Raw genomic sequence first — 17,395 nt, 5'->3', positions numbered from 1 at the left:
CAGGACAGTACAAACTAGGACTTCTGCTAACCTTCAGCAACAAATGTAGTTATGCCATCAGTACAATAAAGACAGCCCACGCATAAAGTGCACCCTGAAGGTGGCCAATCCTATTATGAATAACCTTAAAACACGTTAAGAGCAACATTATTTAAACTCTGTAAGGACATACTACAATAACAGACACAGTCCTCAATGTACACGCGTGCTGCAGAAGAACTCCCACTCCACACAGGATAATGACCTACATAATTTCTGCTTAATGATTCCTATTAAAGCCAGTGTGTATTTCCATATAACCCCTGAAGAGCACCTGCAAAAATGGCCAAGAGCACAGTATGCTCCGTGGCCACGACAAGCTCCTTGCCCAACCTGCCTTCTCCACACAGCTGCTGGGCAAGTCACCAGCTGCCTGGGAGCACTGGCAGCCACCACGAGTACTGGGGTTCACAAGCTCCTTCCTCAATGGAGGGCTGACCTCTGGCTGCTAAGAGAGCAGTTCTGGTCCTGATGGCAGTATCTGAGCAACCCTCAAGATGCAAGGTTGACACACCCAACAGAACTACCCAAATTAGTAATGACCATGGAATCACAGAATTGCCTAGGTTAGAAGGGACCTTTAAGATCAGCGAGTCCAACTGCTAATCTAACACTGCCAAAACCCCCACTAACCATGTCCCCCAGCACCACATCTGTCTCTCAAATACCTCCAGGGATGGTGACTCAACTGCTTTCCCTCCCAAGACTCCAGCAATGCATCAATCGGGAGACAAATTACTTTCGATGTAAAAGGCTCAACTCTCTGTTTTGATGTAAAAGGCTTAGGTAAATTATACATACAAGAGGAGATCGTTGCAGGATGCTTCAAATTCTCCCCTCTTGCCAATGACCCTCCTGATGCAGATGGCAGCCAGGCCAGTACGTCAGGCAGAACAGCCTCTTGCAGGGCATACACTGCAAGCAGACTGTGAAAGATCTGTTACATCTGCAGGAGTGATGGAATGCTAAATTCATTTTACAAACACTTTGGCTAAAACGTACTTGCGCGGCAGAGAAATTATGAAGCCAAAAGGAAATCTCTCAGAAGAGTTAGTGAGAGAGGTGATATGAATTGCTGCAATAAACACGCTCCTTTAGCTCTTGTCTGCCTATCACAATAACGACTCATTCAAAGCTTCTGGGACTAGGTAGTAAAATTCCTTTTATTATTATTATCATCATCATAATTTTTACAGATAAAACAACAAACCAACAACATAAGGGATTAAACACGCACAAAGTTACCAACACTTTGATAAGAGTCCAAAATTTGAATCTGGTTCAGTCTCAGCCAGATCCTCCGTACACCACTGTCTCCCCAGATCCACATGCAGACACAGTTGCGACTTGCACGTACAGTTAGCTAATGAAAAACTAAGTCTGAAAGCACATTTTAGGCTTCTCAGTCTAAGAACACCAAACAAAGACATTAACTGTATTATTTCAGCCATGTTGAAAATCTCAGGTATTTAACAGAGCTTAAAGAAAAAAAAAAAAAACCAAACCAGTTAAAGTGAAGGCTAATATAGCTCCCTATCCCTCTCCGCATCCCCCTTTCCGCATTCACCAGCCAGGTACCTAGCACAGTCCAGGACCCCAGAACACCCACGTTCCTTTGCTCAGTCACCACCATCAGAAAACAGCACCCTCCCTCTGTTTCCTTTCCCACCCTTTGCTCCCCAACATTCACTAACCCATGCCCAGACACGGGGGTACCCTCTACTCACTCCTTACTCATCTTGAAATGCCCCCTTTCCTCCCTTCCCCTTTCTCCTTAGTCTTCCCATACTCACACCCTACACCTGGAAAAGTCAGTGGTGGACCAGCTGGCATTTATTAATGGTTAAGAATCATTTTAGCTGTCCCTAAACAGCTACACACAGAAGGAAACAGCTCTGGGAAGGATGTTCCAGGATGCAGCTTCTGGAAACAGCTGAGGACGCAGAGAGAAAGCAAAAATGAAACAAAACTCCGCATCCTGGTGATTTAACATAGTATGCGGGTCTTTTCCCCTATACCCTACTAATCCATAGGGAATCGCTGCAGGTGTCATTTCCAGCAGGGCCCTTCAGGCTCTCACTCTCTCCGTTGTCTGCTGGTTTGCTCCAAAGCAGAGCCCAGGCATGAACTGTGCAAGCTCAGAGGACCTGGACCCCAGCATGAGTCCACCTAAACCTCACCATGTAAATTTGCCCGAAGACAAACCACTGCCAGACAGACACATCACGTACTGGCGAGAGTCAATTCTCAAAGCCCCGTCAGCAGCGTACGTGCCTCCCCATTTATTCCTGACCTCACGATATGGCTGCGAAAGCACAAAGAATATTTGCTCATACTCCTAATGATCTGTATCACGCTGCTTTGTACTAATGCAATAAACCACACCAAAGGAGCCTTGTGGGCATCTTTAAATATTCCCTGCACAAACCATGCTGGGTAAAGAACCTCCCAAACAGATGCTGCCGTGCGGAGCGGAGGGAAGCGGGCCAGCAGCCTGCTGCAAGGCAGGCCGGCAAAGCCCCGTCCGACACGTCAGAGGTGATCCAAAGCTCAAACATCATTTGGAGAGAGATGTGTCCACACACAGAAGGTCAACTGCAAGACTTTAGAGCCAGCCTGCTCCACGAGAACTCCCAAGAACTCCGGCAACAGCCAACCTCCCAGCTCTGGGCAAGCGGCAGAGGTGCTAGGATGCTAACAATACATTGCCTCTGCGCCGTCCCTCATGTCACCCGCCGGCTATTCAGTATCCGATAAAACTGAAGCCTTTTGGCTACTGGAAAGTAACAGCTGCCTTTTCACTCTGTTTGCATCCTGGCCCTGAATGAAAACCTCCAGCTTAATATAACAATAGTAATAATTATTATTCCTGTTGTTCCACCCAATCCTCTAGTTCTTTGCCAGAGGAACGCTTCCTTCTGCATAGCACAGGCTTTCTCTAGGTCTGGACCACTACAATATTATTGACACCCACTATAAAGGGCAAAGCAGGAAAAAAAATGTCATTTTTTGCAAAGTGCAAGAACAAAGAAAAAGGCCGGGCTTTTGCAAAGGAAACCAGCAATTCAGCTCCGCTGAAGATCCTAACGGCGAACAGTGGTGTCTGAATTCAGACTAAAAAATATCACAGCAAGCCTCTGGAAAACATGCCCATGCAAAACCTCAGCTCTGGGTTTAATGACTGCCAGTGTATCCATCGTATGCATTGCACTGCAGTGAAAATCCATAGAGCAGGATCATCCCAATGAAACACAAACTGGGAACTCCACCTCGCACGCAGTCACACCACAAGGATGCTGCCATGCAAACAGTGACCTAACTCACCTGACCGCAGCGTCAGCTATTGTTACTTAATTGACACTTAGAGCACACAAATGAAAGAATTTCAAATACCAGCTTTAAAAAAAAAAAAAAAACAAAAAAACAAACACGCAACAAAACCCCAAACACACCCCAGACATGTAAATGTCAAAATTGTTAACTAGTTATTTAAATATGAAGACGCAACAAATGATTTCACCCTGTGGCAGAACACAGAGACATCCTTTTAAGACTCTGGGTGCTGTGATTTGTTTAAGCAATATGGGACACAATCATGTTTTTAATATTAAAAAGATACCACTGCAACGCATCTGATAGCAAAACTGACATTTATACTGTCATTATCTGTACTTGTCACTAAATTTAATCTGCATTATCACGAGAAGTGCTCAGATGGTTTGAAGGCAAAAATGTAATGTATGTTCAATGTTATTTAGGAATATTAATAAGCTCCTTTATTTTAAGATGTAAAACATTAATAGCTGTTCCGAAGAGGGCTCACTTTTAACCTTTAACAACATTCAAGTGCCTGTAATTTTTATCAGATTGTTTGGATTTTGATTTAGCTCAAGTCCTGAAGCCACAATTAAACTTGTAGCTACCCTCTCTCACTAGGCTTCCTCCAACAGCTGGAATAATCTTTGAAGTCTGCAAAGACACAGAAGAAATGTTATTTACAGCCGGTTTGCACAGTGCAAGCAGAGACAAGTTGTGTTGTGCACTTCCAGGGCTGGTGACAGACCATTTCTCACCAGCACTACAGGAAGTCATCGAAACTATTTTCCCCTCCCCAGATGCTCTACAGGACCAAGCTAAGAAGCTGGATATGCTGCCGGGCAGGATTTAAGAAGTGCCCTGAATGGCCCCAAACCAACTCTTATTACAGTCAGCGTTGAACCCCACCACCAGCTCCAATGAAGACAGAAATGGACTAACTCAGTCTGTTGATGGCCACCTGCCTGGAAAGCCTAATACAGCACCACAGAATGGTAGAGTTTGGAAAGGACCTCTGGAGATCATCTAGTCCAACGCCCCTGCCAGAGCAGGTTGCACAGGAATGCGTCCAGGTGGGTTTGGAATGTCTCCAGAGACGGAGACTCCACCACCTCTCTGGGCAGCCTCTTCCAGGGCTCTGCCACCCTCACAGGAAAGAAGTTCCTCCTCATGTTTAGGTGGAACTTCCTATGCTCAAGTTTGTGCCCATTACCCCTTGTCCTGTCACTGGGCACCACTGAAAAGAGCCTGGCCCCATCCTCCTGACACCCACCCCTTAAGTATTTACAAGCATTGATAAGATCCCCTCTCAGTCTTTTTTTTTTCCAGACTGAAAATACCCAAGTCCCTCAGCCTTTCTTCATAAGACAGATGTTCTACTCCCCTAATCATCTCAGGATGCAATGCTAAACCCATTTAAAAATAAAAAAATAATAATAATAAAAAAAAATCACAGATGCCTTTTAAAGCAGAGAGAAATCCCTTCAGACAGTAGGGAAGGGAGGAGGATTTCTGCCCAGAGGAGCCACCCCACGTGTTGCCACATCTCTCCCACCAGCTCTGCAGCCGAGGGATGGTGCCGTGGACTCGGCAGGAGCGGAGGGACAGGACCACCGAACTGGGGGCAGAGCCGCTGGCAGGCACGTGATGATCAAGGCAACGCTCGCTGATGTCAAAGGAAGTCACGCTCATGGACTGAAAGCTGGACAATTAGTAGGGGCGTCATCCAGGAGAAAGAAATAAAATATTGTTTTCTCCCAGGCGAAGCCACTGGTGTTTCTTGTTTGTGTCAACTTGCTGTAAGTGCCTGCAGGGTCCATGCTTTGATTTACTGTGGATGATGGGCAGTACAGGCACAGACACGTTTAGGTATAATTATTATAGTAGCCAGGCTCATACACCAAGATTAGCAGCAAAAGCAAAAACAGCTCGATAAGACAATGGAGAATTTTCCAACACAAAACCCTCCACCACTCACATCAAGGTCTGCTCTTGATTCTTTCAAGAAAAAAAAAGAAGAGTGAAATCAGGAGGTTTTTAAGATCGGTGATAGCGTTTCAACTGATCCCATGCAACAACAATCCCACCCAAAATTACTCTGTATTTTGCAGTTTTTATATGAAGTTAAGCAAAAAGCAAGCTAAGAACCGTGTGTTTCTCCAAGCACTACATGATGTATATTCTAGCCCAAGACCCAGCAAGTCCTGCCTCCAGCTCAGCCCTCAAGTCCAAGCGCTCAAGACAATACGGTCCTCAGGGTTTAGACAACACACAGAGCAGAGGATGTCAATGGTTATCGTCAGCTCTTTGAATTGCACTTATAAAAAAAAAACAACCCAACAACCCAGAAGCTGGAGGTCGGGGCAAATGCCAGAGCAGAGGTTTGAAGGGCAGCCCAGCGGGGTTCGCTCGGGTCCCTCTTCACAGCACTGCCATCTTTTGCATCCTGACAGTGCTAACAGTGCCCAAAACTTACTTGCCATCGGTACACTCATCCAGATTTTAACATCACTAGTACGACTTCAGTCTACCATTTTTTTTTTTTATCTACCATTTTTCATATCGGGACAAAATGAGGCCTATGCACTTATCTAAATTAAATGAGAATTAGGACTGTTTTGGTTTAGATGCAAAAATTCTCATAGAAAACAAGCCAAGAGACACTAACAAGGTATAATTTATAACTGTTTAGGATATTCTCCTTATTTAAATCTCTTAAACTGAGGACATAAGGATGCACATGGAAGACAGGCTACTCAGTTCCACATTAGTTTATATTTTCATTCTTTTCATCATCATACACGAGCAAAACATCTAAAAGTCTGGCCTGAATGCATGGTAGAAGAAAGCTGTCTTGCGCTAAAATTACAGATACCACAGTGTTCCCACTGTAAAAAAGAAAACACTCAAAAAATATCAGACAGATCCAAATACCTCAATCCCAGTCAACATCTTCATTGTATATTAAGAAATCCTCTTGTATGCCACTAAATATAATAAACTGAAGCAACGCATTCTGGTTGAAAGGACCAATTTTATTACATGGCCATGACCTGGACCCGCTTTCAACCACCACTGATTAAATGCAGATTCTAACATTCTGCACCACACACCTTCCACGTGGTTAAATAAAAAAAAAAAAAAAAGTATCAAACACTTTCCATTTGTCGCTGCCACTTAACATAAAAATTTATCCAGATGCTGGATATATGAAGTGTCTCTGAGAATAGCTCGCTGGATCACATACACATAGAAAACTCACTCAGAGTGCACGGGCTAAGTAGGGTTGAATTAATGAATGTACTGTTGCTTCACATATTGAATGTCTGTCACTCAACCGATAATTTGCAAATGCAGAAGCAGGGACCGGGGGACAGACTGGCTGCAGCCACTGGCGGCTCCCTCCACTGATGGCTGAAGAAGCTCATCTTGCTTGGTGCAGAGTGCCGGACCCGTGTTCCTGGGAATGACTCGGGACATGAGCAAAGGGGCAGCCAGCATGTGTCCACATTTGGGGTTTTATTACTGCCCTGATTTCCTCCCCAGGAACGCTGGGCTTCTGAAAGGCACAGCGTGACATCCTAAGAGACTGACATCTTCTCTGCACTAACCGACACAGTCTGGGTGGCAGCAGAAAAAGCAAAAGCTTCCCTAGAGCATACATTGGGATTACCAACAAGAAGGGAGGACTACTTCCGGATCGAAGCTTTGGCCCGTTGTCGTCTATGGCAAAACTCCCACTGAAGTCAGCATAGCCAGGACTTCACCTCTGTCGCAGCGATTTTGACTCCCTGCCCGTTCTGCCTTGGGACTTCCAGCCGGCACAGTAAGGATCTTAACAGTGCCAGCAGCTTTTGTGTTATGAACTGCAGGCAGAAGTCGTGAAAACCTTCACATAAGCAATGAAATACTCGTCAGGCAGTTGAGAACTGTTAAGGCACCACCGAACTGTAAGGGATTCAAACCTGCATCCAGAAGTATGATGTTTCGCACTGGCACCCCATGCTAAAACAAACCTCATCCCAACCAACTTTCTGTCCTTCAGAAAAACCTGTCTGTAAATACAAGTGGCATGAATGCAGTTGGCATGTGTCAGAAGACATTTGAGAACTCAGCACAGAAATACATCTGTAGTGGAACAGCAGCTACAAACTGCTCCTAACAAGCAATGGCTAAACACCCTAACTCTCTCCTAATTGCTCACTTCATTGCGTTTGACAGAATCCATCAACCAGAGGACATCAGGTCACAACAGCGCACCTTGACGGTAGGAACCGTGACAACACAACCTGGTAGAATAGAAGGTCCTCATGTCAGAAACGGCGCAAGCCAGCGCTTAGGAAAAACGGGAGAGTTATACCCCATCACCGTCCTGCACACACAGGATAACAACACAGTAAGGTAACACACAGCATCCTGCGTACCATCGGCACACGGGTACGGAGCACAGTCATTAAGATGCCAACAGATGCTATGCTAGAAATCAAACTTAAAAAAAAAAAAAAGGAGGAAAAGTAAAGAAAAAGACAGTATGATTTGCTGCACCAAGGCAACTACAGCGAACCTGCTGATTTTCTACAACACTAGCACCACCAAAGGATCAGGCAGAGGGATATCCATAGTTTCCAGCCCTGCACTACATTGGCTCCTACCTGGCTCTCTCAACAAGACTCCAGTGTTTTTTGGACACAAAGATCATGGCTGTAAGCTCTTTCTCAGCAGCACTCTCCAAAGGCAAGCTGGCTCCGGACGGATCATTCCTTCTCTTCTCGCATCCACCACCAAGTCCTCTCTCCAAGCAATAAAAGTAACTTTTTGTTCAACTGGAGGATAAGCCCTCTGTATGTCAGCCGGAAGAAAAAAAGACAGCCAAGAACTAGGCAGGCTATTTTGCCTTGTTCTGCTTTCCCAGCTAATGCTTACACCCTCTGCACAACTGCTCCAGCCCAGGAATAAGCCCTCAGTGAAAAGCACACAGCCCGGGCACTGACTAGGAAACAGTGCAGCGCTTCTGCTCTGCATTTCTCATAGCTCACCCTCTCTTGAGTTTTAATTCCTTTGCTCAGAACTCAAACCAGATTTCCTAAAGCCATGCATTTGCTAAACGAGAGCTAAGTTACAATGCCTGTGCAGAAGATGTATTTTTTTCTTTCTTTCTGCTGGACAGAGATTGGTTAAGGATCCGCGAAGCCCCGATCAAACGATGCACCTCTCTAAGCCTGTCTGACAAAGCTGCGAAGGGAAAGCAAATGAGTAAGAAGGAACGTATTCATTTCGAGTCTCTTCCTTTTAACCAATCTTGATGCTTTAGTGCCTCTGCCGGGATGCCAGCACTGACTTCCCTTTATGTCCCATTTACTTGCATTTATTTTAATTGGATCTGGGACTAAGGACACTCGGCAACCCTTAATCCTCCCAACAACAAAGCAAGTGCACGAAGCCACCAGCAACAATAACCAAAAAAGAAAAGAAAAAAAAAAAGGAAAAAGGCACCCACTGATGCGTTTCTCGCGGCAGCGCGGCTCTCTTCCTCCTGCAAATAATCCAGCGGCGTTCAAAAAGTGGGCAGGAGAGGCTGGATTATTCCCTTTAATAGCAGAAGTTAGAGCCGGGAGAGCCACGTTTTAACCCATCCCCAGCCGGAGCAGGTTCCCTCCAAGCGCCTCCCCCTGCATGCACACCCCCCAGGCACGCACCAGCCCCTGCGCACACACACACTCTTACACGACACACACTCCCACACGCTCCCAGTGTCGGCCGTCCCGGGGATGCTGAGGGCAGTCCCACGGCAGCGCGATGGGGATGGGGAAACCCCAACTCTGCCCCGCCGAGCCCGGCAGGGGCTCTGGGGGGACCACGGCGGCTCCCCCCGCTGCCTCCAGCGCCTCCCCCCCAGCTCCAACCAGCGCCCCGGTGCCTGCAAACCAGGGGGGCAATGCGAGCCCTCCCTTCTAAAAGCATTGGGGGAAAAAAAAAATATACATAAATAGATAGATGGATAAAAATACGAACAGGCAGGTCCTCCGGTAACATCCCTCTCTCCCCAGCCCAAGCAGCTGCAGCCAGTCCCCGGGCTCAGCCAAGAGCAACTGCAGCTGAAGAGCAGCGACAGACACGCACACCCCCTCTTTCCCTCGCCCGCTCCCTGCGACAAAAAAAAAAAAAAAGAAGGAAAAAAAAAAAGTAAAAGCAGTGAGAAAAAAAAAAAAATCTAAAAAATGAAAACACAGCTCTTGCCTGCGAGCTAAAGCCCGGTGCGAAGCAGGAGCGAGCCCAGAGGCGCTGCACCTTGCAGGGCAACGCGGGAGAGCGACCGGCCGCCGGCGGGGAAGGGGCGCGGGGGGATGAAGGTGGGACGGAGCGGGGACAGCGCTCGGCTCCGCTTCCCGGCGGAGCGGGGCGGGACGGAGCGGAGCGGAGCGGAGGGAGCCGCGGCGGAGCCCCCGCGGCAGAAGTTTCCCCAAGTCGCCCCCCGGCGCCCCCGCGGTCGCCGCCCGAGTCTGCCTGCCGGAAAGTTTCTCCGCCATCCCCTCCGCGTCCCTCTCCCCAGCCCCCCAGGAGGGTACGCACCGGCCGGCTCAGCTCCGGGGGCTGCCCCGCCGCCTCCCGCGCCGGGTCTCCATGCCGCCCCGGGCGCCGCTGGGGAGGGAGGGAGGGAGGGAGGGATGGAGGGATGGGAGAGGGGGCGATCCCCGCCCGCGGCGGGAGGGAGGGAGGGAGGGAGGGATGGGAGAGGGGGCGATCCCCGCCCGGCCGCCGCGCCGAGCACAGCGCAGCCTGCCGGGAGCGCGGCCGGCGCCCGCCCCGCGGGGAGGGACCGCGGCCGCCCCCGCCCGCCCCCGCCCCAGCCCCGGCCCCGCCCGCCGCGGGGATCCCACCGCCACGGCCCTGGGGGACTCGCCGAAACGCTCCCGAAAAGTGTCTCCCCACCTCCCCCCAAGCGGACTCGGCCAAGGTCAGCCGCTCCCGGAAAGGTGTCGGGTGCGTGCTGTGTCCCCCCGCTCCCCGGGGACACGCCGCTCCTCTGCCGCCGCCGCACCGCCGGAGGAAGGCGCTGGCCGGGCGGGCAGAGCTGGCTCTGTGCTCCCCGGCCGCCTCCCCCGTCCCCGTCCGGCTCTGCACGGGTTTGCCTGCACCCTGGGGGCTGCTGGGGGAGCTGGGTAACCCCCTCCGCCGGGGGACGCCCCCGGGACGGGCGCTCTCTGAGCACCGGGGCAGGCTCCGGGGTACCAGCGCGACTGCGGCTTGCCCGTAGGCACACTTATGGTGCTGAGCCTTAGGGCTGTGACACACAGGCTGTGACACTCCGCTGCGACAGCTACACCTGTCCAGAGAGCTGCTCCCTTTGGTTTAGCGAGGGAGGAAATATATTTAGTGCCTTCTCTGCCTTTGTATTGATGTTCAAGTTCCAATTCTGACTATTTTAATAGGATGTTGTGATAAGGCGGCTGTTTTATCATCCATTCATTTCCTATCGGTGAAGCCCAGGCCCCCGCCTGACCAGGTATCTCGGTCAAAAGAGAAAGATCACTTGTATGTATCTTTCTTTCTTTCTTTTCTTTCTTTCTTTTTTTCTTTCTTTCTTTCTTTCTTTCTTTCTTTCTTTCTTTCTTTCTTTCTTTCTTTCTTTCTTTCTTTCTTTCTTTCTTTCTTTCTTTCTTTCTTTCTTTCTTTCTCTTTCCTTCTTTCCTTCCTTCTTTCTTTCCTTCTTTCTTTCTTTCTTTCTTTCTTTCTTTCTTTCTTTCTTTCTTTCTTTCTTTCTTTCTCTCTTTCTTTCTTTCTCTCTTTCTCTCTTTCTCTCTTTCTCTCTTTCTCTCTCTCTTTCTCTCTCTCTCTTTCTCTCTCTCTTTCCCTCTTTCTTTCCCTCTTTCTTTCCCTCTTTGTTTCTCTTTTTCTCTCTCTCTCTCTCTCTTTCTCTCTCCATTCCTTCCCTCCTTCCCTCCTTCCTTCCTTCCTTTCTTTCTTTCTCTCTCTGTTTCTCTCTCTCTCTCTCTTTTTTTTTTAAGCACTGGCTACTTTCAGCTATTCCCTCCTCTGCAAGAGCTTTGAAGTGCTGCTAATTCTGTTTGTTTTCTAGTCTGCTGCTCTTTCCCTTTGTCCATGCCTCCCTCTTGGCTGCAGGTCACGACTGCTAAACCAAAGGACAGGTAAGGAGGTCCCCGTGAGGACCGGCAGCGTAGCGCCCTTCACCGATTCCATAAAACACGCACATGCCCCAGTCAATCAGCTGCTGTAATTCAGTGTGAAGGTGAAAAAACAAGGGAGCCAACAAAACCAACCAACAACTCCACACTAATCACAGGGACCAGGGTAATAATCACAAAGCAGGAGGGCACGGTCTGTGCTGTGAAAAATGAGAAGGAAAGTAAATACGAAAACTGCTTGTAAAATCTACCAGCTGAAATTAAAAGTTCTGCAATGGAAGCGTGTAACAAATACCGGCTTTGTCTAAAATCTACAACAGAGTTAATGATTTTAGACCCACCACCTGGTTGCGTTGGTCATGCAAGGTGATCTTGTGCTAGTCACCTTTTCTAGCGGGTTATTATTGATTGCATTAAAAAGCTATCTAGAAGTGAGAAGAAAAGATCAGAGCCTTACTGTGTCACTCACTAAATAAACACAGTGAGGAGATGTCCTGTTCCAAAAAAGCTCATAATCCGCATCGACAAGACAAATTTAGAGTGGGAGGAAAATGTATTATGCTGCAGATGGTACTGAGAAAGAAACCGATTTGCCCAAGGTCATGCAGGAAGTCTGTGGCAGAGCCAAGAACTAAACACAACTCTCCTGAAACCCAGTCTAAAAATAGTGTTTGATAATTGCACATGAACTCCAGAAAACACACATTACACAGATAATCATCTTTTGACCAGTATTTTGGAGGTACTGGGCTTCATTTCATTATAATTTTCAACTGCACTGATAACTGAACAGTCACTTTCTAAATTTAAAGCACATTATTTGAAAGTCTTCTATCCAGAAATTCATAATGTCGAACAAAAGGCACTAACAGAGAGCATCTGGGCCAACGCAGATGCTTTGAGTGTGTCTGCTGCCCCCTTCCTAAGGGGAACCAGAGGGGTGTCCAAACATGCACCTTTGCCTTGGGAGGGGGAGATCCTGCTCCTCATAGTGTTTTCCTGAGGCTCCAAGGGGCCGCGTTGTCCCTACCCACACTCTGCCTGGTACCCGTATCCCACGTTTAATTCCGTATTCCACCATCCCCTGTTTAGCCCTGGAATACAGCTTTCATTTCCTCTTATGGCAAACCTCTCTCAGGTCTCAGAGGGCGCCTTCCCTCTGTCCTCTCCCTATTCCAGCTCCCTCTTGCTTGTTTTCCTAACCCATGCAGAGGCGTTTCTTGCGACGCAAAACCCACGCACCCGGAAAACAAGGGTAACATCATGTTGCACCCTTCGGGCACCCTTACTTGTCACTTAGGAAAGCTATTTACACGTACATTTAGGGAACGTTACAATGTATAAATGCTAATGAGTATTAGTAGAAGTAGTTAATGCATTTCTCCTTATTAATCAATCCTACCAGCATGGTAATGATTCCTGTTGTTCTTCTGGAGCTTCCTCCAGCAGGGAGTGAGCTCTGTTGATTAGCAAGACCATTTTGCATGTATATAACATTTTTGTTCATCTGTAACAATCTCATTATCATGTTTTTGGTTTGTTTGGTTGTTGTTTGTTTTTTTTTTTTTTTCTCAAGGAGGTGAGCACTTCCCGACTTATGCTTAAGGAATAACTAGGGCAGAAGGAATCGCGTTGTCTCCCATACAACCATTTTACAGTCATGTATCTGCCAGGTTCAGCAGGATTTACACCGCTGTGAAAAAGGGTCAGGAGCAGGATGGCTGAGGTGCCCCAAATCTGGTAACAAGTCAGGGACAGCCGGGAGCAAAGCTCCCAGCTTCACACCTCAGAATAGTTTGCTATTTTGCAGCAGGTCTTCAAAGGTAAAAAGCTTCAAATGGCTGTTGGAAAGACAGTAATGTAACCATCGTGTCTGATTAATAATGTTATCGTGCTGTACAGATACAGACCGGCAAACAGCTTTTAGGTTCCCGCATCCTGAGTAGCGAGGAGAATTTCTCCCCGTTTTCCTGCCAAGATGATCAGATTCAAGATGATGTGAGTAAACCGCTGCGACGACAGAGTACTTCACTTTCTCTTAACTCGTTAATTTACATTGAAACGATCATAAATAATTCACCTAGTATAAATAAAAATAAATCCAAGCAGAAAGAAAAGGTTCCCCCAAAGATTCAAGGTTCAGAAGACAGGAAGGCAGGTTTTAGACCTGATGTTAACTGAACCAGCAGTGAGCTATTGAAGCTGAATCTCAGCATACTATCATAAATTATGAAACATTGACATTTCACTTTGAATTAATGCAAAGGGCTATTTATACACTGTTTTAGAGACAGTTGCCTGGGCAAATTAATATACTGTTTCCTCCACCAGGCCAAGTGCTAGCAACAGTGCTATTTTTCGAAGTATCAAACTATTTGCATATTGAAAATGCTTTAATGAGATCTGTCCCCCAGGGCTGCTGAGCGAGTTATTTGAAAAGGTGATCAGTCATAATTCACTGGCTCCTTGATCCAAAAATCTAACTTGATTCAAAATCGTACTGCTGATTTTCAGTGTGAGAAGTTGCTTGTTCCCTGGGCGTTGCTTTCTGTTTGTGGGGCCACAGGCCACCGACATGGGAAATGCTGTTCGTTGGGCTACAGTCGCCTTTCTGGGCTTGGTACCAGTAACAGGTCTGGAGAGCAGGTAGCAGCGGAAGAACTAGGCATGAGCACATAACAAAGATATTCACTATACTTTGCCTGAAATCTGATCTTCGTGTGTGACTACGTATCAAAACACCAGTTTATTGCTCATACGTATTGGCAATGCTTTTGTCTTTTTTTTTAAAGGGGGAAAATTATAACACTCCAAAATTACTTTTTGTGAGACTGCTTTTTAGAGATCGGTATTTCAGGTGTCATTTCAGAAAAGTGTTGGTTAAGAATGTGCTTAAATACTGAATGGTTAGACTTAAAAACAATGCTTAAGTGCTTCACTAGACTGGGTTTTAAAAGCATTAAAATAATTATTTGAAATGTCATCCAAATTATACGAAAATTGCTAATCGCTTAGCAAATTCCATGGGTTTGGGGTCCGTCAGTATGAAAAAGACGGTCTGGTATCTCCTGCTCAGAGCCTTTTCTTCTTCTCAGAGATAAAATCTCCGGAATCAGAAGTGCCTCAAGGCTGATGTGATCAATTCTGCAGCCGAGCAACACAGTCCCGTATCCCGCAGATGGGTTTCTCTCTGACTATCTGATTCCCTGTAGAGATGCAGCCTCCTGGTCATAACAAGGACTTCTCTACAAATTTCTTGCAGCCTTTTTCGTCTCTTCTCACTTCTCGTGGCAGCGGGTAACGCTCCGCGCAGTGTTAAGCAAGTTAACAAGGAGTGACAGCGCTCACAGACTTCTCGAGAAACATGATGTGGCAGCACAAGACAGCTCAATGGTGACGACACCAGGGATTTGCTTCGAGGCCACTCTCCGCGTTTCCTCAAAGAGCGATTCCTGCAGAAATGTTCTTGAAGGGCGTTGCGTGGCGCTGCTCCGCGGGAGGGTCAGCAGCAGAGGGGTGCGCAGCCTGCAGGCGCTCCCACAGGAATAACGAAGGGGCTAGGTACGGCACATAGCTTATCAACAAGAAAGATCTCTTGTTAGTGCAGAAAACATTGCGTTAGGGCTTTACCCCATCTCTCCATCTCATCTAGAGACTGCAATGAGATCACACATCAAAAAATCCATTTTGACAATGCATATTGAAGTGTTTCTCTTGTATTACACCGGACTATGCCCTGCAGCACAAAACTATTATCATTTCTAGCAGCCAGCCATCAAAGGTTTGACCTAAACTTGTAGAGTGTGGTCATCCTGTGTAAAAGGGTAATGTTCGAGATGGTGTGTCTGCAAATTCCACCATTCCATAGAATCCTAGAATTGTCTAGGTTGGAAGGGACTTTTCATATCATCGAGTCCGACCATCAACCTAACACTGACAAAAAACATCACTAAACCACGCCCCTCAGCATCACATCTACCCGGCTTTTGAATACCTCCGGGGATGGTGATTCCACCACTTCCCTGGGCAGCCTGTTCCAATGCTTAATAACCCTTTCAGTGTAAAAATTTGCCCTAATATCCAGCCTAAACCTCCCCTGGCACAACTTGAGGCCATTTCCTCTTGTCCCATCGCCTGTTACCTGGGAGAAGAGACCGGCCCCCACCTCGTTACAACCTCCTTTCTCAGGTAGTTGTAGAGAGCGATAAGGATAAGGATTTGAAGGATACAGTAATATTTGTGAAGGACCGGGTCAGCTTTGACAATTTACCTTTGATTATTTAAGTTCACTTTTCGTTTTGCTCTGTTCCGCTCCTCCCAGCCGTAGCCCCGTATCTTTTGAGCCCGGCTGCACATAGTGCTGACTCCAGGAGGAGCGGATCAAATCCACAGGGTCCCTTCACAGGGAACAGACCTGCCAGTCAAAGAGGGCTGCGGTGTCACCGGTGAGCGGAAGGCAAATGGCGGGAGGTGATGCTGGAACGCTTACCCTCCGTCAGGGTAATAAGCTCCATTTGATGGCTTGATCTAACACATCAAATCCTGCTCACAGAAAATTGAGAGCAGGGTTTTGTGGCTTTTTTTTTTATTATTTTTTTATTTTATTTCATTGAAAGAGATCTGAGAGAGGAAGGAAGTGCTGTGCGGAGCCAGAAGTTTCCCATTCGTCTCACAGCTCCGCCAGTGAGTTTCTAGGTAGCTTTTGACCTCTACCTTAACCTCCTCGAGTTTGATTTCCCATTTTGAAAAAATAAAGAGAGAGTCACTGGGGATCATAAGACAAGAAAAGAGTATCTTTTTGTGAATTTACTGGTTGAATTGTAGTTTGATTCCCTATTGTGCTATCTGTATCTTGTGAGACTGTAGAAAAATCATGGGTTATCTCTGTGGTGTAATTTTTCTGTCTGTGATACAAAACCAGAAACACTTTTGGTCTGTCTCCTGTTTTTAGACAAATAAACATTCCTATTGTTCTGCATTTTACAGTGATTTGCCTTCTAGAGGTCTGACTTCAACTGTGGTAAATAGTTTTGAGATTTCTCCTTGAAGCACTCTGAGGTCAGTGGAAAGATGCTGCGAAAGAAGCACATCAGGCTAGTTAATACACAAGAAAGAATAAAATGAAAGCAACTTGATTGTATAAAAATTGTGAAAGGTCCTGAAACCAGACAGTAGAAAGCCCTAAGGATTGAGGATGCTGTGCAGCATAAGGGAAGGACTGATCTTACCCGCAGTAGTTTTGCATAGCTTTTTCTGTTCATCGTACCAAAACCCAACTCCAGCAAACATTTAAACATGTGCTTAACTTGATAGACATGAGTGGCTTTTTGACTTCGGTTTTAATGCACACTTAAGCTTAGGGATGGCTGTTTGCGGGGTGGGGATTTAGTATGGGATTCCCTGGTCCTTTACACACACGATTTCATTAGGTGTTGTCTGTTTCTGCAGCACTGCCTCAGGGCACGAGCCAAGCCCAGCTGAAGTCAGGGGGAATTTCTACGGATTTTGATGGCATTTGGACTGGACTCTTTATAGGAAATAAAAACAGATTCTGTGGAACATAAAAGCCAAAAAAAAAATCCTCCTAAATTTGTGGGGATGAAATGCTCATTTCCTGTTTTAGGACTAGAGACTTTATAAATCAAGTTTCTAACCAGAGCAAAATTTTACCAGCTGTACTATAAGCCACTGAAAACAAGGGGAAAGTATAACATACTCTTAGGAAACCCTGAGCTTTCACTGAGCAGAAGGCATGGCTTGGCTGCGCATAACAGTTCAGCAGGAGGTAACGATCATGTTTATTTGGGTTCACAGGTTCTTTTGCTGTTGTATGCTTTCATGGTACCTGGTTTAAAAAAACAATCTATAGGGAATATATTTATAAATGCCAACTTATC

General features: G+C 46.7%; 1 protein-coding gene across 8 annotated transcripts in view; it reads right to left on the bottom strand.

The window, feature by feature from the left end:
- Positions 1–8,883, bottom strand: part of FAT3 (FAT atypical cadherin 3) — a 425,569-nt gene extending 416,686 nt beyond the window's left edge. For all 8 annotated transcript variants that reach the window (XR_010070308.1, XM_063329048.1, XM_063329074.1 and 5 more), the window contains exon 1: positions 8,852–8,883. The gene's annotated coding sequence lies outside the window, so the exon portion shown is untranslated. The remainder of the gene's footprint in view (positions 1–8,851) is intronic.
- Positions 8,884–17,395: the final 8,512 nt, after the last annotated feature.

This window comes from Chroicocephalus ridibundus, chromosome 1 (genome assembly GCF_963924245.1).
Source record: "Chroicocephalus ridibundus chromosome 1, bChrRid1.1, whole genome shotgun sequence".
In the NCBI taxonomy this organism is placed as follows: domain Eukaryota; kingdom Metazoa; phylum Chordata; class Aves; order Charadriiformes; family Laridae; genus Chroicocephalus; species Chroicocephalus ridibundus.
This window is presented reverse-complemented; position numbering and strand designations above follow the sequence as displayed.